At 37.5% G+C, this 23,073-nt stretch overlaps 1 protein-coding gene and 1 pseudogene across 1 annotated transcript in view; one reads left to right on the plus strand and one right to left on the minus strand.

The window, feature by feature from the left end:
- LOC109675740 (putative RNA-binding protein 15B) overlaps window positions 1-6,685 on the minus strand; it is a 64,120-nt pseudogene extending 57,435 nt beyond the window's left edge.
- Window positions 6,686-19,362: 12,677 nt separating this feature from the next.
- The window catches only part of Tex15 (testis expressed 15, meiosis and synapsis associated), a 58,124-nt gene continuing 54,413 nt past the window's right edge, over window positions 19,363-23,073 (plus strand). The window contains exon 1 of the mRNA XM_020152136.2: window positions 19,363-19,439. The gene's annotated coding sequence lies outside the window, so the exon portion shown is untranslated. The remainder of the gene's footprint in view (window positions 19,440-23,073) is intronic.

A 23,073-nucleotide genomic window follows, 5' to 3' on the forward strand; every position in this document is an offset into this window, starting at 1 on the left:
CTTGGGGATATACCCAAAAAAGTGTGACACAGGTTACTCCAGAGGCACTTGCACACCCATTTTTTTGCAGTGCTATGCACAATAGCCAAGTTATGGCAACAGCCAAGATGCCCCACTACTGATGAATGGATTAAGAAAATGTGGTATTTATACACAATGGAATTTTATGCAGCCATGAAAAAGAATGAAATGTTATCATTCTCAAGTAAATGCATGGAACTGGAGAACATCATTCTGAGCAAGGTTAGCCTGACCCAAAAAAACAAAAATTGTATGTTCTCACTCATATGCAGATATTAGATCAAGGGTAAACACAACAATGGGACTGGACTCTGATCATATGATAAAGCGAGAGCACGCAAGGGAGGTATGAGGATTGGTAAGACACCCAAAAAAGTAGATAGCATTTGTTGCCCTCAGTGCAGAGAAGCTAAAGCAGATACTTTAAAGCAACTGAGTCCAATAGGAGAAGGGTACCAGGAACTAGAGAAAAGGTTAGTTCAAGAAGAATCAACTTAAAAGGTAACACACATGTACAGGAAGCAATGTGAGTCAACTCCCTGTATAGTTATCCTTATCTCAACTAGCAAAAACCCTTGTTCCTTCCTATTATTGCTTATACTCTCTCTTCAACAAAATTAGAGATTAAGGCAAAATAGTTTCTGCCTGGTAGCAAGGGGGGTAGGGGGAGAGAGGGAGGAGGTGGGGGGTAGAAGGGAGGGAGTAGAGGAAAGGGGGGAGAAATGACCCAAATATTGTATGCACATATGAGTAAAAGAAAAAAGAAAGTTAGCACATACTACTGCACAAAATCCAGGAAAATAGCATGGTGTTTTACTGACCACCTGATAAACCTCTAATATATGTTTCTTCTGTGTACAGGATGCATTTTCTATGAATGCCTCTTCGTCCAATATAAACGCTGTACTTCCTTCTTCTTTAGAGAGAATTGAAGGAAAACTTGAAATTTTTTCAAGTTGATGAATTTTTTATTACTGATGGTTGCAGTGTAGGAAAATACCTGAATTCATATAGAGACACTTGTTTGAAATGCTATTACATGTTTGTGTTGTATAAACATGAATTCTGATAAATATTGTTGCCAGTCACAATAAAATACAATTACATCATGATACAATGCCTCAGTTTTGTATACTATAAGCAGAAATGACAAAAAACCACAAAAACATTTTCTATAAACTCAAAACAAATGTACTCAGGGGCCAGGTGTGATGGCTAATGTCTATAATCCCAGCTACTTGGGATGTAGAGTTAAGGAGGATCGTGGTTCAAGCCTAGCCTGGGCAAAATGTTGGTGAGACCCCATCTCAACAAACAAGCTGGACTTTGTGGTACATACCTGTTATCCTAGCTACACAGGAGGAGTAGGAGGAGGACTGTACTCAAAGACTGGCCCCATGCAAAAACTTGAGACCCTATCTGAAAAATAACTGAAGCAAAAAAATGGCTAGGCATGTAGCTCAAGTGGTAGAGTGCCTGCCTAGTAAGCACAAAGTCCTGAGTTCAAACCCCAGTTACTGCCCAAAACAACCATACTCTTAATTCAACCACATCTTATGATTTCCCCTCACCCTTTCGACACCACCCTACATAAACAGAAATGGAAAGGGGGACGGTGATGAAGTTGAATTAGTGGTTTTAAAGTACTACATTTAAAGTACTTGACTTTTGTAAATTTTAGTCAAAATTCATGGCCATGCAAGCTCATTGCTGTGACTTCTTTGGAGATCTTATAAGCGTTCATGCAAGGAAAGGCTGTGAGAACTTAAGCCTCACTAGCTTCACCGTAAATTTGTCTCTGCATATTTGATGGAGCAGAGGTAAGGTTAATGAAGTAATATTAATCACTGACTTTTGTTTTGCAGACGACTCTTGTAGTACTGACAATTGAATTCAGGGGTCTCATGTTTTGCTAGGTGGGTGCTTTACTACCTAAGCACCCAGTCATTTTACTTTTAGTTTCTTTTTTGGATAGGATTTCACACTAACTTTGCCTGGGATGGCCTCAATTCTCCTATCTCCGCCTCCCAAATAGCTAAGATTACAGGAATTCACAACCATGCCCAGCCTTGATTTGTAGAGTATTTTATAGAAACTCAGCCATACCAGAACACCCACTTTTATATTCATAAAAATTATTGCATCTCAGTATTTCTTTTTCTTTTTTTTGTTTTTCTTTTTCTTAATGCAAAAATATAACACCTCTGTGTAGTAAATCATGCCCCCTTTTCCTGAAAACAATGTATAACAACATGATTAATTTTGTTTTCTCTGATAGGCAGCTTAGTATGTGATATGAACCAAATAATCATACAGAAATATTTTTTAAAGATTGTGTTAATGGAACATGTTAAAGGATTATGGAAATGCCTAGAATATTTAGAATTCTGTATAAAAGTATTTACTTATCTGCTATTGTTCAAAAAGATCACCTTCATGGATCTGTTTTTCAAGTGTTTCCAGGTAAGAGTTGGTGTGCTTCTAAAGAGGCTAAAATTCTGAATGAGCTTTTCCAGTAGAACAGTAAGAATCTTTACAGTAAGTCTCCGATCTTGATTCTGCATGTTTTGACACAGACATGGGGCAGGGCGGGAGGGGTGCAGCACTGCTGTTGAGTGGAGAGCTGCAGTTGCTGGTCTTTTCAAGTGCAAAGGCCTGTTTTTGTTCAGCTCTGGCTTATGGATTGCTCTGCAGTGCTGTGTGCACCACTGCCCTCTAATGGATGGAATAACAATTTGCACAACTTCACTGAAAGAATTTGCTCAAGCTTTCAACAAATACTTATGACTACCTCAGGCACTGTTTTGAGCTTTGGAATACAGAGATGGGGAGAACACATTGCCTTTTCTCAAATAGCCCACAGAAAATTGGAGGACTTCAAAACAAAGGCAGTGATTCTAATAAAGAGGTTTGAGTGCTGTAATAGTGATACACACCTACACTGTATAGCTATAGAGAAAATACTAGTTATGGCCTACTTCAGCTTGTTAACCAGGTATGAGCCCTGATTGGAACTTCACATGGCAAAATTATCAAAGAACTCAGTAACTGTACTTTGGAGGTGAGATTGACAGGTAAAATATAAGACATCCAGTTAAACAAATTTCTGATAAATGGTGCATAGAAGTGTAAGCCTGAGATCCCAGCTACTCAAGAGGTAGAAGTAGGAGTATCGTGATCAGCCCAGGCACAGTTAGCTTGAGACTGTATTTGAAAAACAAACTAAAAAGGACTGAAGCATGGCTGAAGGAATAGATTGCTTGCTAGTAAGTACAGGCCCTTAGTTCAATGCCCAGTACTGCAAAAAAAACATTTTTTAAATCCAAGTTTTTTGCACTGTAACAATAGGAAAGATAGTCACCCTGCTTTCATGAGGTGACCTGGAGAGTTGTTTCCCCTGGATTCATTTCACCAATCTTAGCCACCCGGGCACTCAGAGGTCATTGAAGTTACAGTTTGAGGCTGTCCAAGTACTTACTTCTTGAGCTGGTGGTAGACCTTGGCATTGTCCTTGTGATGCTGATTCTGTGGACATGCACAATACAAGAGTTGAAGAGCTATGGAGGATTCCACCCAGATTTCAAGGGAAAGCCTGGGAAGCCAGACTATATGTGGCAGGGTCAGAGTTCCTGCAGACAGCCCCCAAGAGGGTGAGGCATAAAGCTAGAGAGTGAAGCCTAAGATTCAATGGGGACCACAGGGAGTTGGTGATGCCAGGAATGTGGAAAATGTGAAGAGGAAAGCTGCACATAGCAAGCAGAGCTAGCCCAGGCAATAGGTTGTGTGGGCTGCAAATGTCAAGGCCACAGGAGTGAGGCCTTCCCAATCTTATTGGCAATCACATCATGACACCATTTGCCATAGAGGCCAGATATGGAGCCACAGGAGTTAATGCATGCTGAGTTTCAATTTTGTTTTGGTCCCATCTCTCCTTTTTATGTCCCCATTCCTCTTTTATGGAATGGGACTATTTACTCTGTCATTGTATGTTGGAAGTGTGTAACTTGTTTCTTGGGTTTTTTTCTCTTTTTGTATTAGAGTATGTTAATTACACAAAGGTTTAATTGTGACATTTCCATACATAAATATAATGTACTTTGATCAAATTCATCTCCTCAAGGGCTGAGAGTATGGCTCAAGTGGTAGAGCATTAGCCTAGCAGGCATAAGACAGACACAAGCCCAGTACCACACAAAAAAAATCAATTTCCCCCCTTTCTATTCTCCCCCCTTTCTATCCTCCCTCTCTCCTTTTAAACAACTTTTAAACAATTATTCTATTTTCATACATGTGTGTGAAGTACTTCAATCATATCTGCCCCCACCACTAATCAGTTCCTTCATTTTACACTCACGTCATTCATTTTGTTTTTTAAGTCTAAATTCTGCAGATGAGAGACAAATTGATTGTACAAGGGCTCATAGCTAAGAGTTGGCCTTGAGTCTCAAAGAAGACTTAGAACTTAAATAACAGTGGAACTGTTAAGACTATGAAGATTCTTGGAGATGGACTGAACGCATTTTGCATTATGAAACAAGCCTTGTGGAGGCCAGGGGAAGAATGTTACAGTTTGATATGAAGTGTTGCTTAAAAATATTAATGCTTTAAAGGCTTGGTCCCCAAATGGTGGTGCTGTGCTGGGAGGTTCTAGGAACTTTAGGAGGTGTGTCCGTGGGGGCTGTATCTTATTCCAGGTCCCTCTCTGTTCTCTTTTCCTGTCTGCCAGGAGGCAAACAGTCTCCTCCTCTACATGTTCTCTTCACCATGATTAAGATGAAACTTCAGAAATTGTGAGCTAAAATAAGTCTTTCCTCCTTTAAGTTGTTTGTGTTAGGTATTTTATCATAGTGGTGGAAAAACTGACTAACACGAGTATACATAAAAATTATTAGTATCCTTGAGACTTTGAGTCCTTGAAAAATGTCTTTCAAAATAGAAAGTTCAAAATAAAATAAAACTGAATTGGGGGCATACAGAACAAATTTGAAAAGATCCCACAGATTGCAGGGAAAAAAAGAGGAAAATGATAAACAGGAAACATAAAAATGAAAGACCAAGAACAAAAATGCATTCATACAGCTGTTTTGTTGAAAAAGCCAAGAAAACAAATAGCAAGTATCTTATAATGAACACTGTCATAGAACAAAACTTTACTGATTGCAGGAAAGTTCTTAGTCTGTAGGGAAAAGGGTCCATCAACCATCAGGCAAAATAATTATTAAAAAAGACCAATTATTTAAACATTTCTTTTTGACAATACTGAAGTTTGAACTCATGCTTTCTAGGAAGGCACTCTACCAGTTTAGCTACGTCCCCACTCACTTTTAGCTTTACTTATTTTTTGAATAGAGTCTCACATTTTTGCCTGGGACCAGCCTTAAACATGATCTTCCTACTGTCTGCCTCCTGAGTAGCTGAGATCACAGATGTGCACCTCCACACCCAGCTGTATTTGAACATTTAAAAAGATATATAAAAACATAGAAGTAATTCTGAATAACAGTTATAATTTATAATTTAAAACAAAAGAAAGCATTAACTACTGAAAAAAGAGAACTAAATAATTCAATATAAAGTTTGGATCTAAAATTCCAGATATCCACCATTGGCAGAAAAATTATGTTAATCTCCTAACTAAAGCATTGGGAAACCAATAGTGTTTTCCTTTGTACTATACAGTGTGTTTTAGCATTATTTAGTTTAAAAATATTTATATGTGTCAAAATATTTAAAGGATTACAAAAGAAAATGTAGCCTATATATCACAATAAATAAAACAAGAAATAGCAGATGCATGAAAAACTGTATAGGACAAAATGACTAATGTTAGTTATACCTATAAGAAGTTTATATTTCTTTTTAAAAAGAAATAATTTTGTCTAGTTATATACTGTTTATTAGAAATACATGTAAACCAAATGGCAGAGAAAAGTTAAAAGCAAAATAAAAAGGGCTAAAAAGTCCCAATTAATTTTTAGAATGCAAGGAGTCTTTCAAAAATATTGGTGTTTCTTTGATCAAAGCACATTATATGCATGTATATAAACAAAAAATCAATAAAATATAAGTAAATAAGAATATTGGTGTTTTAGGCCCCTGAAACTTGTACATGTATGGAAGCTCTATGCTCACGCCTTACCTAAGAGAGGTTGTCATTCCCTGTGGAAAATATAAAGACCTTCCAAAACTTCCAAGCCTTTTGGAATTATAAAGTTCATCACAAAATGTACCAAAATGGCTCAGTTGGTAAAAACCAAAGAGGCCTAAATGCCTATTTAAGCAAGGCTCACCCTCTTCCCTTCAGGGAAGAGACATCCCAGACAGGCCCCTCCCTCTGGGTTAAGAGGACACCAGAAACAAGTAGACAAAGAGACCATGTGCAAATGGCTCACTTCAGCACACTATTCACTTTAGAATAGGACTAGCCTGTGGTCCAAGCCTCAAGCCCAGTCCCAGGCACTAGCTCCGCCCACTGCGCAGGCTCAGAGGCCCCTGCGGGCTCCGCCCCCTCCACGTGCGGCTCCCCCCCTTCCACGTGCGCACGTGGTCTGCGTAGACTCCTTCCTGAAGTTTCTGAGAAGCTGGAAGGAAAAAATTCGGTTCCTGCTGAAGAGCTGAGGGGGCGAAGGCAACAAGTCAAGGTTTGTAGGAGAAAGTGGTGCATGAGGGGAAGGGTAAGTTACAGAGGGAAGAATGGTTATTATTATTACCAGCCTTTTTCTTTTTATTTTATTTCGTTCTTTTGAGACGGGGTTTCACTGTGGGCTCCTCCAGCCTCAGCCTCCCAATGAGCTGGGATTATAGCGTGCACGTCCGCGTCAGGCTTGCTTCTGAGAGCGTCTATCTTTTTTGTCCGCGCTGGCCTCGAGTGGCAATCGTCCAGCCTCAGGGATTCTTAACCCGGTCCCAAAGGCGGGCCTGTCTCCGACCCTGGGGGTGATGTACTGACTGTCCTCGCATGGACGCGCCAGCCCGGGTTCCCGCGTTCCGCTCGCTCTGGCGCTGGGGGCGGGGCCTGGGGCGGGGCTTCCGGAGGCGCCGCCCACCGCGGGCGGCCACGGGGAGCGCGAGGCGCTGAAGGCGTCCAGGTGACAGCAGCTCCCGAGGCGAGGCAAGGCGCTGGGCCACCCTGCTGCCCGCGCCTTGTCCGTGTCCGCGTCCTCGCCCTCGCCCTCGCCCGGCGGAGCTAGAGCTCGAGCGGACGATGTCCTCCGGCGTTGGCCGCCCGCTGTCTCGCTGCAGGAGCCGGTGGACGCGGGGGAGCTCCGGTAGGTGAGGCGGCGCGGGGGGCGTGCAGGGTCCGGCGGGCTGGAGCGCCCCGGGGCAGTCGCCGCGTGTTCCTGGCGCTTTGGCAGTTGTAGGGCCGAATGGCGGTGCTCCGAGCTTGCTTCGTTCCTGGCCTTTCCTGACTTTCTCATTCAACTCTTTGAATGTCGAACCAAACTTCCCGGGCGGGTCTGCTGACCTTCAGGTAGCTTAATCCCAGCCGCTTCCCACCCCGAACCTACCCAGACCTAATGCAGCTTCCTTCCCTTCCATGCTTGGGTCCACCTTTCTCCATCTGAAATGCTCGATCTGGGGCATTTGAAAGCTCCGTGGGGGCTGCGTGGGGAAAAGGTGCTCTTTTCCGTAACAGTGTTACGGAAAATGGAGAGGTTTCCGAACGCTGCCCCTCAAGTTGTAAACCCGGGCTGCAAGTGCGCTGTGCAGCATCGCAGCATCACAGTGCATTCTTTGCTTTTGGTGGTGACATGAATACGGGACCACTTCAAAGGCCAGGGTAAAAGTGCCACACAATTATAACTTGCTTATTTTAAATCTTGACTTTGCTTTTTTCATAACTGTGTGTAAGTGTAGAAAGAATAAAAGTGGTACAAGCTTTAAGAAAAGTGTCGATAAGTTCACATTTAGAAAGTAATTTTATTTATTGGCTATGTTTAAAAGGTTTTAGGTTTCATTCAAAATATATCATTGCTGCTTGAAAAGGAGAGAACGTTTTAACAGTTGAAGTTAAGGAGATAGGAGGATTGAAATAAGTAGTAGGTATTTTCAATGCCCTATCATTGCTCGGTTTCTTAAAAGCATTTGATTTAAAAAAAAAGCACAAACCTGTCTTTGTCCTTTGCCCAGATATTTTAAAAATCTGAACCTTCCTTAATCTTAAATCAAACTTGGGGGAAGTGTGTTTAAACTTCCACCAGTACCCATGCACACTTTCCTGTTAAAATGTTCATTAAAGAATTCCCAGAACTACACACAAAAAAGGAATTATCTGTAGAGGTCCTGGGATTGGAAAGTTAATCAGATTCCATCTTACCTAACAGAAACATGAGCACACCAATAGGAAGAATTGCATGAAAACTTCTGTTTACACTTTTTAAAATTTTCACCCTAGCAGCTTATGGTAGCTTCAGTTTTAAGTATGTATTTAGTCATATTTTTATAGCTCAGTATATTAAAAGGTTTTGCAAAATTAGGAAAATACAGTGCTTTTACTCAATTTCAAGAGATCCAAAGATCAATTTTTTCTCTCAGTATACCAGTTAGTCTACTTGAGCACTTTTCAGCTATAAAGGACAACGTAGTGTACCTGGACTGCAAAATTTTTAAATGAGGTAAAATATCACCATTTCCTCAGTACTTGAAGATTAATTTTTGAAAAGTGGCAGCTATGGTTTTTGCCAAATGTGCTACTTATTCTGCTTTTTGTGGGCTGCTTTTTCCTTTCTAATTTATTTCAGAATATCTTTGTCTTCATGAAGGATGATTTAAAACATCTGAAGTGTCCATGTTCCTATTAGGTATAATAGAATCTAACTCTCCAATTCTTGAATGTGTTGTACAGTTAAGATTAGTTTTCCTCTGTATCAAAGGTAAAAAACAGCCTTACCATTTTTCCATTCATATTTTGTTACTTTTTCTGAAATGGATTTGTTCAATAGACATTTTCAGGATGCCAGTGCCTACATTGATTTGATGTGTTTAAAAAATATATCCTAAGGTGACTTGCTTTTGCTGTGTAATACTTTCAGTTTTATAGTTAATTCAGAAATAGGGTTAGAGTGTTAAAAGTTAACTTTATAGAAATAGCTCTGTTTTGCAAATATGAAGTTGCATTAAAAAACTAAGCAAAGTTCAGAAAATTTTAAACTCACACGCATTTGATGATTACTATAATGAACAACTTTGCCCGTTAAGATAGTCCCTATAGTCTGGTGGCAATTTTATGTTCTTGGAATGTATGGTGTACACAATGCAAAGTCTATGTAATTACTCTGCCCTTCGAAATTAATGATAGCTACTGCTGAGGGGGGAGGGGTCTTGTCTTTAATTATAACAGCTGAGAGTTGGCCAAGATGCAACTACAACTTATACCAGTGTGACTGTGAATATATGTAGACAATTGAATCCTTATCAAACTCAACGTTCATTTTTGGATTGCTTTTTCTGAGAAGTTTAACTTATTATAACTCAACGTGAGGATTTTTGAGGACAGTGATCCAGTGGAGAAAACCACTGATTTGACTAGCTCGCCAGATTAGAAATCCTAAACTGTATGCACACTTTGACTCTTAAATACCTCAAGGAGGAAAATACTTTCCAATTTGCCAATGAAGTTAAAACTTTATTTCTTTTACATGTTTATAAGAACAAGCTCATTAGCACTGGTGCACCTGCAGATTGAACAGCAAGACTGTAAAGTGAGAGTGGGGGTAAATGGTATTTTTTATATTAAATCATCAGGAACCATTGTCATTCTCAAGTCTATACAGTGCTTAACATGCTATACAGGGACTCCAGTGACTGCTTGTATAGGGGTGGAAAGGCATGTTACTTTTCCTCACTCATCATAAGGGTCCTGGTCTACACTCCTTTAACAAAAGACATTAACAAGAAACGGCATGATGATATAGTCAAAGTTTTACATGACAAAGATCCAGAGAAAACTGTTTTCATGCTTAGGTTCGATAAAGAAGCTACTTGAAATGTAATTGGACAGTTGGTATGATGTGATGGTAATACACCGAGAGAGGAAAACACAGCAAGGCTTGTCTAACTGTGTTTCTTCTTGACCTGTGTAGCATTCCTTCCTCCAAGGTATGAGGCAAGACCCTTATGCAATGAGGGACTGCAAGGGAGAAGTAAGAGAATGACCATTTTAGATTTATGATTTGCTTTGGGGGAAAGAAGTTCTTGTGTCTATGACCCATTCTGGTGAGGAGGAAACTGGTTTCTTTGACCTACTTTGAGGAAGATAGGAGTGACAGACAGGAAGATGGAAGAAAGGACACTTTGCTTCTAAGGACTTCCTATCTCCTTAAGTTCCAGCTACTTAGCATGCCTAACATGCCATACTTTCGGGTATTGTTTTCTGAGCCCCCAGTACTTGAAAGACCTCTAATTATGAAAATGTAGAGTATTAATTTTTGAAGGGGAAGAAATTTATGGTTTCATCCAGATTCTCTGAGGTTTGTGAAGCCCTCCCCCTCTACCAACAAAACAATTTTAGCAACAACTGAAAGAGGTTGTTCTTAGAGTTACACATTCAAGTTTTATAAACTGTGCAATAGTCCTTTTCTGCTTTCATTAGTCCACATTTATTGCACCTTGTAGTGACCCCTTTTTTAATAGGCTGGGTTCTCCCTCTGTAGCTAACAAGTCAAGCCTTGATAAGAGAGGCTTTTCAAGCTCACATAAATATTTTAATGTAAGATCTTAATAACAATCATAAAAACAGAATTATCTATAAAGGAAGATGTGGGCAAATATTTCCTGCATGTAGATGAAAACATTGCTGTAGTTTTTGTGCCATTAACAGTGGATTCTTTGCTAGTACAATTAGAGAGTTGTAGTGGTCAGGGAATGCCTTTGAGCTTAGAATGCTATTTTTACTTATGTTTTATACATCCCTTGCATTCTGAGCAATGTGTTATGTATGAAGTTACATTTGGACAAGTGTGTTATGTATGAAGTCACATTGTTTTGCTAACAGCAAAAGAATAAATTTTAGATCAGAGTTCCACAAATCCTTATCTATTTCTGTTTCTCAAACCATTTGTTGTGTCTTTCATGTTCCTTCCATTCAGTCAAACCTAGGATCTTTCTGTGACTTGATTTCTTCTTCTAGAAAATAGGGAAATTAATAAAATGTGTATATAGTTAATTCATTTAATTGGCATGCTATTGCTGACTTTCAAAACCATTCCAATTAATTATACCTAGTATCTTAGTTTTCACAAATGTATTGTTGCCTCCCCATCTGAGGTTTTTAGTTCATACAAATGGAAGCACTTCATATACGTTTGTTCTTTCTTAAGGCTAGAACAGAGAAGGGGGCTTCACGGGGTGATATATATTATAACTATTTTTAAAAGAATGGAGGGATGTTAGGTAAAACACTGCACATCTGTATTTGATTAAGTGTGCACTAGTAATAGCCAGCACTTAGCACCTTACTGTCGTTCTATATGTTGCACATGTTAATTTGGTTACTATATCTGGAGAGTTTTAATAAAGTGAGTTAACTTAGTGTACGTACTGTTATTTTTTCCCATTTTACACATGATACCAAGAGACAGATTAGGTAACTGGTCCAAAATTGTACCATAAGAAGAAAACAGGATTTGGAACCAGGTGGCTTCACCAAACCACCAAAAATAGTACCTCTTATCTTTGGCAAGAATAAGTCAGTGGGATGGGGGAATGGCTTAAGTGGTAGAGCCCTTGCTTACCAAGTGTGAGGCTCTGAGTTCAAACTCCAGTACTGTCAAAAAAAAAAGTCAAATACAAATCCTTTTCTTTTAAAAACTAAGCTATTTATACTTTTTTTTTTTTTTAGTAGGACTGGGGTTTAAACTCAGGGCTTTGCACTTGGCAAAGCAGGTGCTTTATGGGTTGAGTCACACCTCCAGTCCATTTTGCTCTGGTTATTTTGGAGATGGGAACCTCAAAAACTGTTTGCCCTAGATGGCCTCAGTGATCCTCCTGATCTCAGTCTCCCAAATAGCTAGGATTACAGGTGTGCACCACCAGTGCCCAGCTTTTTTATACTAATTTTTAAAGGAAAATTTTGTTTTCTTCATAGTTGTGATGTGACTGAAAACTATTCTGTTTTGTTCACCTTACTTTTAATGTGACAATCTAAAAGTAAGACTAAAATCTTTAACAAAAGAATAGCATCACAAGAATAAAAAAAGATGCAAATTCATTTCTTTGTCATGGACTCTGATCAGTACTCCAGTTACTATAGTTCTAGGGACTCAATAATCAAAATTTTGGCTACACATGGTTTTTTTTTTTTTCTTTAAATCTTTTAAGTCTTAAAATAGTTTACCTGGTGTAATCTCAACTAGGTTTATTTCAGTATTTTAAACATTGTGGGATTAAGCTACTTCTGAAGGGTTTTTTTTGAGAAGTCTCTTACTAAAGTGAGAACGGGTTCAAAGTAGACAAATTTAATAAGCTTTTTTTGGTGTGTGGTACAAGGGATTGAATCTAGAGCCTCACATATGCTAGGAAAGTGTTCTACTACTTGAGCTAAGCCACCAGCACTTTTTTTTTTGTTTTCTGAGACAGGCTGTGTCTGTGTCTATGCTGGCCTCAAATTCAAGATCCTCTGCCTCTTTCTTCTCAGGAGTTGGGATCACAGGGAGTATGCCACCACGGCCACCTTAAAATTCATTAATAGGAATATCAGTAGGAAAGCACATTACTAACTTGCTGATATGAAAGAAGATTGATAAATGGTGGGTTAGCTTCTCAAATTTAAACTTAAATTCACTAAAAATATTAATTTAAAAATGAATGTTCTGCCTCTTTCAGAAGCATATATAATTTAGTAAACTTATTTAAGAATTATAATTGTGTTAATGGTTTTCCGAGCATTGACTCCATTACAAAGTCAAATAGTTATCTTTAAAAAACAAACTTGGCTGGGCATAGTGGTGTGGTACAAATGTGTAATGCCAGCCAAGGATTGTGTAATCCAAGGCCTACACAGCAGGATTTCAAGTTCAAGGCCAGCCTGGGCTGCACAGTAAGACTCTGTCTCAAAAAACAACAAAACAAAATAGTTTCTGCCGGGTATCGAGGGGGTGGGGGGAAGGGGGGTAAAGGAGGAGGTGGGGGAAGGGGGGAGAAATGACCCAAACTTTGTATGCACGTATGAATTAAAAAATAATAATAAAAACAACAAAACAAAACCTTGCTGACCTTAGTAACACACTTCTTAATTTTAGATTTAGCAGACCATAGAAAGTAAATAATAATTAATGACCATATTTCTCATACCAAGATGTTTAGAAAATGAAGCTACCAATTCATTTTTTGAACTAACAATAAAAATAGCTTTACTATTTTAAAATGAGAGGAACATCTGAGTGGCAAAAATGACTGCCACATTTCATTGACTTTAAAGGGCAATCAAAACATTTTTTTAACCAGGAGACAAGCCAATAGAGGAGGAAAAGTTGATTCAGTATTGCTCAGACCTAGTTAGAAATCCATCATATGTATAGTTATTTTTCAATTGTTTGGGTATTTAGAGATGACCAGTTTCAGAGACTATTTTGTTATAAGATTAAATTATTACTACTTTTTCTTTTCCAAGAGTTTTATGTTAATTCCCTTGAAAATTGTGTCATTATCTTTAATCATCTGATTATTCCTTAGCATTTCCCTAATGTCTTCTAAAAAGTCTCATAACTGTGATAGATTAGTGTCTAATCTTATCTCTGTGCTTTTACAATTCCCAACTCTTTTTTGTGTATAATTTCCATCTGCCAAATAGAGAATGCACTTAGTTTGGAGCTGTTCGGGTTGGTCTGTTTCTCATATCTCACAGCCTGATAGCACAATACATTTCCACATTTTAAACCCTCCTAGCTACACATTTAATTTCTAGGGCCTTGGCTAGGTAACCATTGCTCCATGCTTATCTCCCTCGGGAAGGCAAGTGGATTTAGGCTGGCAAAGTGGTGATTTTGATATTCTCATCTGTTTTTCACTGTGTTAACACAGTAATTTAGAGGAAGTCATTTGTGGTAATTAGTACTTCGCTCAAAAATTTTTTTAAAATGCTGATATGTACAAGGAAGGTAATCCAAGTAATTATTTTTGTTGTAGAACAGTTTGCAAATTGTACTTTGCTAGCTTACTTCATGGTAAAGTGGTTCTCCCATGAAAGAAGGCCAAACTCATCAACTGAGAAGGTTGAAGGAAGTACTTGGAGTGGAGGATTGATTGAAGAGTTGAGCTGTTTTCTCTGTAACCAGGATGACCTCTACCTCCGTGGAACTTGATCTATTTTCACTACACTTCCTAGACTCCACAGGGAAAGAAACTAAGGGGAGTCCTACTCTCTGTGGGGCCCCTTAACTGTAATTATTCCCCTGATGAAAAGCAGCTGGACTGGAAGTACTATTTTCCCATAGCCTAAGCTCTTGGGATAGTCTTTTAAGCATGTAAATTACTTTTAACTTTACTGTCATTTGGCTATGTATAATTAGAGAGTTCTCCTTGGACTTGGATGAGAGCCTGCCCCAATTTTTTTTGAAAAACAATCTATACAGTGTAGGTCATTAAAACAGAATTAGAACTTTTGAGTCACCATATAATTATGGAACTCTTTGAATACTAGCTTTTGCTTCTAGTTTGAGGAAACCCTTTATATTGTATTGGAGATTAATTAGTTGAACATGGACAATTGAACATGGATTGTTGCAATAAAATAGTTAAACCACATACTTTAAAACTATAGCCTCTCTCTTGCCTAATCTCTTTTCCCTGAGGGCAGCAGACACCATATAAATATAAAAGTCTTGAGAAGATATACTGTTAATCTTCCAACCCTTCCTTCCCTGAGTTCCAGAATTTTATTATGCTCAATCATCTACATTAGTAGTTCTCAAAATATTCTTTCCCTGTAAACATCACCTGGGAATTTATTAGAAATAAAAATTCTTGGACCTCAGCTCAGAAATACTGAATTGGAAACTTGAGATGAAATCCGTATCTGCGTTTCAGTAAACCATCTAAACAGTAATGACATACAGTTAAATTTGAGAACCACAGACTCTCTTTTAGCTATGTATACTTAAAGGATTCTCCTTGGCCTGCCCCAAATTTTTAAAGAAATCCCTCATGCAGTATATGACATAAACAAAAGTGGAGTTCTAAATGGCCGCAAGATCATAGAAATGATCAGGGACAAGCCATGGATTTTTCCTTTGCTAGTTTATTGCTTCAACATAAATATTTTATTACCCATGTGGTTTTCCCTGCATTATGTGTCTATCAGAATAGGTAATCTGTGTCACTAGTCAAAATCATGTGTTCTTTTTCTCTTTTGATTTCTTACTCTATAGGAGCATTAAGTGAGTACCTCACTCTCAGGTGGCTGACTCTGGGTAAGAGAAATTGCTGAGAGAAAGGAAAAGAGATAATTCTTATTAGCTGCTTGGATCCTTTCCTCAGAATTACCTTAGAGTCAAACTAAATTTGAGATGAATCACCTGGACTAGTGAAGCTACAGATTGCTGGACCCAACCCCTAGATTTAGCAGGTTTGTGTAGATGGTTTGCATTGCAAACAAGTTCCCAGGTAATGCTGATGCTGCTGGTCTAGGAGCCACAATTTGAGAACTGCTGTCTTTAGTTCCCTAAACCCTGAAATATGGGTGAGTTCATTATTGTGCTTGTTAGGTTCCACTACTTGCATAGCTAGTGACTATAAACTGTATAGACTTAAACAGTACACTTAGCAGAAAGCATTTTTTTCTAACTTTGTGCCTTTTTGTATTACAGAGCTGTCTGTTAATACCTTCTCCCTCAGCACAAGACTTCTTTTAAAAACTGATTAAAAACTCACTAGCCTAAATACTGAATTTGAGTGGAATGGATTTTTCACTCTTATTTTTACCACACCGATCATCTCTCTTGCTTCTCTGCATTTTTTCATCTCAAGCTTACTTAATTTTCCACCCAAATATATGTTGCTTGTTTACCTGAAATTGTTATTGTTTTCTCTATTTTCTGTCCTGTACAATTTCCTAAAGAATGGAACATTGACGTTTCTTTTGGATATTTTTCTCACAGCTAAGCTTAGTTTTTACAGATTTAACTCCTTTTCACTTTAGCATCTCCTGAAACAGAGGTTTATAAGAAGTGAAAGACTTTTTACCAAAGCCATTTTTTAATGAGAAAAACTTAGAAACAATCAATATGGAATTCTTATATTTAATAGAAACTTTAAGAATTTTCATCCACAGCCATCAAAATACATGTATCCCTATGCAAGTGAAGTCTCCTACAGATCAAATTCATAGTTACTCCACTAAATAGCTTCTAGCAGAGAAAGAAGTATTGACAGTTTTAGGGCTTTTTTTGTTGCTATTGAGGTTGGGTTTTTGTTTTGTTTTTTCTTTTTAAAGTTTTCCTTTTCTTTCTTCTTTTTGAGATGAAGTATTTCTATCCTGTTCTCCAGACTGCCTCAAACTAACAATAATCCTGCCTCAACCTCCTGAGTGCTGGGATTACAGTGTATCCCGATACAGTTTGTTTTTCATTTTAAATTGACTCTCATAAATTTGTGGAAAGGCTTACAAACTCACTACCTTCTTTGTTAAAGCTTGTGGATGGAATTGCTCTGAAATTTGTGTCCCTGTAGACAACTTTTCTTCTCCTACTCGAGGAGTTTGGTCACTCTTGCCATTCCAAAAAGTGTAGAACAACTCTGTTCAAGTGCTTCAACTTTTATGATAAAATTAAAAGACAGTTTGCAAGTTTTACATCTTCACACGTTTTCTTATACTTGCTGGCTGTATTAATTTACAAATTTGCTTCAGATTTTTAATGTACTAAATTAAAAACTTTAGCTCATTATAATTACAGTAGACATGCTATAGTCATTATCTTTCATTTTTTTCAATTTTAGGACTTTGACAATCAGTGGCTAGTTCTAATCTATACTGGCTGTAGGTTTTTTTGTTTGTTTGTTTCTTGAATACCAGATTTCCAATATGGCCCAGGCTGGCCTGGAATTCACCATCCTTATGTCTCCGCCTCTCGAGTACTGGGATTACAGGTGTATGCCACCACTCTCACCTTTTGACTATAGATATTTGAAAGTGGTGTCTGGTATATAGGTCGCCAAAATAGAGAGCATGTTTGGTGGATCTTCATCCTTACTACATTTTCTAGACAACCACTCATGGATACAATATGGGGCATTCCTTATTCCTTTGGTTCAGATAACTTGGTTGTATGTGGAATCAATCATATCTGGAAAACTCAAATCTTCTTCATGGCAGATTTTCAGGTTTCATTGAGTGCATCATGAAGCCCACTCCTTGGATATATTTGTGAAGGTTTTGATGGTGTATTCATGGATTGCTACCTTATTGATGGCAGAATGGCCACCCTTTCTGTGGGAGCAATTCTGCCAGGCCTAAGTTAGAAAGGAAAAGAGTAAGAGATTGTGTGGAAAGGGAAAGCCAATTTCTAGAGGTACACATCATTATATTATTATTAAATATATCATTCTATTGTTTATATCCTTTGTGAATGCCAGTGCAGCATAGACCAAGAGTTTCTAGTTCCTAAGTTATTTGCCATTTTATTTTGATATGCCAGTCTCTCACCCTCATTGCCATGGTAGTGCATGGCTAGATTTCACCCAGTTGTTTCTTCACAGTTTCCACTTTTGCTTCTTCGGGCCTCTTGGACAAAGAAACTCCATTAAAGCACTTGAGTAAAACATAGACAAAATAGTAAATCAGAGGGTAACATCTTCTTTTGTTTATACACTGAGTTTATATAGTAGTGTTACTTTCAAGAATTCATCTACAATGTCTACATTAAATACCTTTTTATTTTGTTGAATGGTTAACTTGGAGAAAAGAAAAAAAGTGTAGAATTTGGAGTAAGTCTCAAATTTTTCTGTATGTTTCACTAATAAAAATACCTTCTTGAAGAATGTGTACCATTTTAATATGTGAATTCATGCTTGATTTATCTTGCCATATAATCAGTAGTATCTTGACATCGAGACATAAGGTAAAAATTATCTAACTTCATAAGAACATGAAACAAATTAAACAGATCAGTAAGATTTGACTAGCCCACACCTGTAATCCCAGCTATTCAGGAGGAGAAGGCAGGAAGTTAGGAATTTGAGTCCAGCCTGGGCAAAAGGTACGGCAAGACCCTGTCACACAAAGAAAGGTCAGGTGTGATAGTTTATGCCTATAATCTCACCTACTTGGAAGGTGGAGATTGGAAAACATAGTTTTGAGACCTGGCCAAAAAAGTCAGTGAAACCCCCTTCCTCAAAAAATAAGCTAGTGTGGATCATGCCTGTAATCCCAGATATAAAGGAAGTTGTAGGTAGGAGGACTGTGGTCCGAAGCCATCCTTGGTCAAAAACGGGAGACTCTAATTCAAAAAACAGCTAATGCAAAAAAGGGCTGGGGTGTGGCTCAGGTAGTAGGGGGCATAGCTCAAGTCACAGAGTGCTTCTCTAGTAAGCACATGTCCTGAGTTCAAAACCTAGTACCACTAAAAAAATTTTTTAAGGGCTGGGGACATAGCTTAAGTGGTTTCTTTGCTTTGCTTGCATGTTCAAGCCTTGGGTTTAATCCCCAGCACAGGAGAGAAAAAAATTTTTGAACTAATTGTAGTTCTTTATTATTTCCATGGTACATTCAATCATACTCAAGGTTTACCTGTGTCTAGAAAGAAACTTAACTGGGTTTGGATGGTATATTGGTTTAGAATCCAGACTTGGGCATGGCATCAAACCTAGATTTGAAAACCAACTTAGCAGTTGGGTAACCTTAGGCAAGTTTCTTATACTTTCTCAGTTTGTTTCCTCATCTGAAAATGAGAATAATACTACCACCAATGCATAGCATGTATCATAACTATTTGATATTAAAATTAAATTAAAATTAAAATGTTGGTGCAAAAGTAACTTATTTTTTGTTATAAATAAAAATACTAGAGCAAGCTCACCTGCTGTGTCACAATGTCATTGTATTAGAAGCTACATAAGATTGGTGAGCTCACAGTAGGACTTTGAACAGCAGATAAGAATGTAGTGAAGAGACAAGAAAGGGAAAAACATAAGAGTAATGAAAAAAATAGAATGGAAGGGTGTGAGAGAGGAGTTAAGACATGCATAAAACAGATTCCTCCCTTCTCCCAAAAGAATCAAAGAGTAAAAGGAAGGCAGAAATCAGGAGGGAGAAAAAGAAATACAAAAGACAATAAAGACATAATTCTGGCGGGGGGGGGGATTCTTGCCATAATTTTCTACATTTTTCTGTCTTTTTCTTTTTAAATAGATATTCCTTTATCATTTTTTATGTATGGACTGAGTCCTGATCATAACTGTATGATGCTAGATACCATTGAAGAGTGGTAAGTATTTCAAATGACTTTGCTACTACTATTTCTTCTACTACTGTTGATTTTTTCAACCTGCTTTGGGTAAACATTTTCTACTTTACAAATGATTAATAGTTTAGCAATAAAAGAAGACATAGGAAGAATGTATTTTATAACACCTTGGAGCACTTTAAAAGTGTGGAGATTTTATCCTTGGTAGTAAACATTTATTGGGTCCATTTGGGCTGCTATAACATTACAGTAAACTGAGTAACCACAAAAACAATGGAAACTTATTTCTCAGCCAAGTACAGTTGCATGTGTGTAATTCCAGCACTTGAGAGGCTGAGGCAGGAGGATCAAGAGTTTGAGGCTAGCCTGAGCTTCATAGTGAGATCCTCTATCAAAAAGGAAAGAAGGGAGGGAGCGGGAGAAAGGGAGGAAAGAAAAGAGGAAATTAATTTATATTTTCCAGTTCTGGAGGTTGAAAAGTCCAAGGTTAAGGCACTGGAAGATTCATTGTCTGATTAGATTCAGCTTTCTTATAGATGGCACCTTCTCACTGCATCCTCACATGGAGGAAGAGGCTGCCTAGCTCCTTTGGGCCTCTTTAATAAGGGCTCTAATTCCGTTTATGAGAGTTCTTCCCCCAACACCTAATGACTTCCTAAAGGCCCTAGCTCTTAATGTCATCACTTTGATGGTTAGGTATAACATGAATTTGGAAGAAAATGAATTAGACCATAGCAGGTTCTTAATTTTGTAAGGAACTATGCTTTGTGAGATAGAAAAGTTCTTAAAGAAAGATCATTGGAGATGATTGTCCCATTTATAATTAAAATTAACATAGCATAAACATTGACACTGTGGAAATGTTGAACTATTTTGGAAAGTCAGGCCAATTTTGCAAATACTGCTTAGAACATTTGTGATATTTAAGGTTTGGTATTGCCTTTTGAAACTATGTAAATGGGAAAAAATTATTTTGTAGCCAGATTTTTTTCATTTTCATGTTTTAATCAAAAGTGGTCATCCATATATTAATCAGATGAGTTTTAAAAATTTGGTTGATTCCAGAAATTAAATTCATTCTCAGAGGATGGAAATTGGAGCCACTATTAACATATATAAAAACAAAAGTGTCACAGTGATAGAAGGAAAACCTCTAGGCAAATAAATTTTCTCAGTAATTTGAAAGTTAGGGGCAAATGTAGGCTGTTTAACTTATGAAGCTATCAAATTATTTAAGATGTTAACTTGCATATTATGTGCAGTTTCTTTCATATGCTTTTATGTGAGCATATGAAAGAGAAAATATGAATAAATAGAGCTGGAAGTAGGTGTAAGAGAGCAAACTATTTTACATTTTATACTACAACTTTCAGCCTTCCTGAAACAGGTGAGAGTAAGTTTAGCAGGTGAGAGTTAGTTTAGTAAGTAAGCATTTAGTGAATGTCACAGTCAGAACAGATAACCACATCTACTGATTTCTGGTACATAACTCTTTCTACTATTCCATAAATCCTTTCAGAAACATTTTCAGTCTAATTATATAAAGATAATTTGAAAGGAAAGCAAAAAGTTGGATTATGTCACAGGAGGATGTATTCTCTAGACAGGTTACCCTCAGCTACTTGTCCCTGAGTTGTCCTGAGAATTAGGTCCCCCTGGCAGTTTTTAACTGGTTACTGTGACCAATTCTAGACATTTTTGTGTTGGAGAAAAAATTGCTTTTCAGTCTACTTAGTCGAGTCTTCAGAACATCCTGGAGTTTTATTAGCACTTCACTTCTTACATTCACCCCATGGTACTAAAATTTTGTTCTCCCCCATATAGTTCAGATTAATACAGTTTTACTATAAATCTGTAAGTTTAGAGACAATAGTGCATTTGAGTGTATGATGATTTATTTTAATACAAACTGCCTTTCTGAGGAAGTAGTTGATATGAATGCCTATTTTAAGAGCATAGCATGTAGGTTGTGCTTGTCTAAAAATTTTTTAAATATAGGTTAAAAGAAAGAATCAGCAAAGCAGGGGCATTATCTGTGGAGTTACGTTGACCTTATAAAAATATTCCTTCTTTTTCTGGTGGTAGGTTCAGGTAACTACTGGAATTAACTGTGTTACAAGGCTTTGTCTCTGAATCATAGTAATGCCCTCCAGAGAAGTAGAATTCAACAAATGGTTCATCTTCTCCAAAAGGATTTGGTAGTCTCCACATGGTTCAATAAAATCTAAAAGATTCTTAAATTTGGTGGCAGCGAAATAAACAAGATAATGGAAAAGAAAACAAAAATGGTTGGATAAGTCCTGATGACCATTTTAAGTAAAGTTAAAAGCATAGTAAAAACTGCTGCTACTACTTTGTGTTCTTTGCTGTTCGGATTACAGTTTTCCATTTAACTTGAAGAGGATGGCAATGTTTTTGCTTATTAACTTTTGCCTTCTGTGTATAAGACTGAGAGAAAGGGAAAAAAAGCTTTATGATCCACCATTACCCTGCATTTAGGCATTGTAGATGTCCCCTCTTCTAAATTCCAAGTTATTCATACAAAAACCACAATTAAAGGACTTGACAGAGAATGAAGGATAGAATCTCAAAAGTCCCTACAATAACATTGAATTTTATTTAAATGTTTGTATTCATAAAGTGTTAACATGTAAACCCTTGAATAACCTACTCATTTACATAGTAGAATGTCATAGTAATGGCTTCATGAGGCCATTACTGAAGCGAAGTTTAATAAGAAAAGTATGACAAGCAAAAAATAGCTCAAAGAATAGAGATGAGAATCAGACTTTGATCAGATTTTGGAATTCCAGATACAAAATATTCTTAAAGAAATGACAGAATTAAAATATGAAAAGAAACAGATTTTTTTAAAGAGTCAAATGTAGCTCTTATAAATGAAAAATAGAAACAATTGAATTAGAATCTTTGGTCTAGCAACAGATCAGACCCAGCTGAAATAATCAGTGAACAAGATGTTAGATATGATTTTTAGGTCTGAAAATACGAACTGGAGCAAAAAACATGAAGAATAAAGGTTGAAGTTTGAACATAGGTAATTACAAGTTCTATGTTGAGGAAGTAGGACAGTACCACAGCGATAAAGATAAAATTGCTGAGAATTCCACATAACTTTTGAAAGATACCAAATCTTTGAATATATGAAGTCCATCAAATACTTAGCCTAGAATATCATGATGAAAGTGCAGAATACCAGAGATGAGATTTTAAAAGCTATCAGAAAAAAAAAACCTTTTTCACAAATTCGTGACTATTAGATCAGATGTGATTGCTAATAGGAGCCGTGATTGGCAGTAGGTAATGAAATAATATGTTGAGAGAAAATAGCAACCAATCTAGAATTTTATACCCAGGAAAATTGAACCTGCTAAAGCAAGTCTACTAAAATAATAGTATTTATCATATTAAGTTGTAAAACAGCCTTTAAAAAGGATGTAAAGCTTCCTTTTTAAAATCAGAGACAAGCCCAAATGCCACCATTGTCAGTTCACGCTATAAAAGCACAAAAAATAAATGCTACAAGAGTCAGAAAGGGCACACATCTGTAGTTCTAGCTACTTGGAAGTCTGAGATGGAAAGAGTAGTAGAACTTAGGAATTCAAGACCAGCCTGGACAGCTTAATGAGACCCCATT

This window comes from Castor canadensis, chromosome 14 (genome assembly GCF_047511655.1).
Source record: "Castor canadensis chromosome 14, mCasCan1.hap1v2, whole genome shotgun sequence".
NCBI lineage: Eukaryota > Metazoa > Chordata > Mammalia > Rodentia > Castoridae > Castor > Castor canadensis.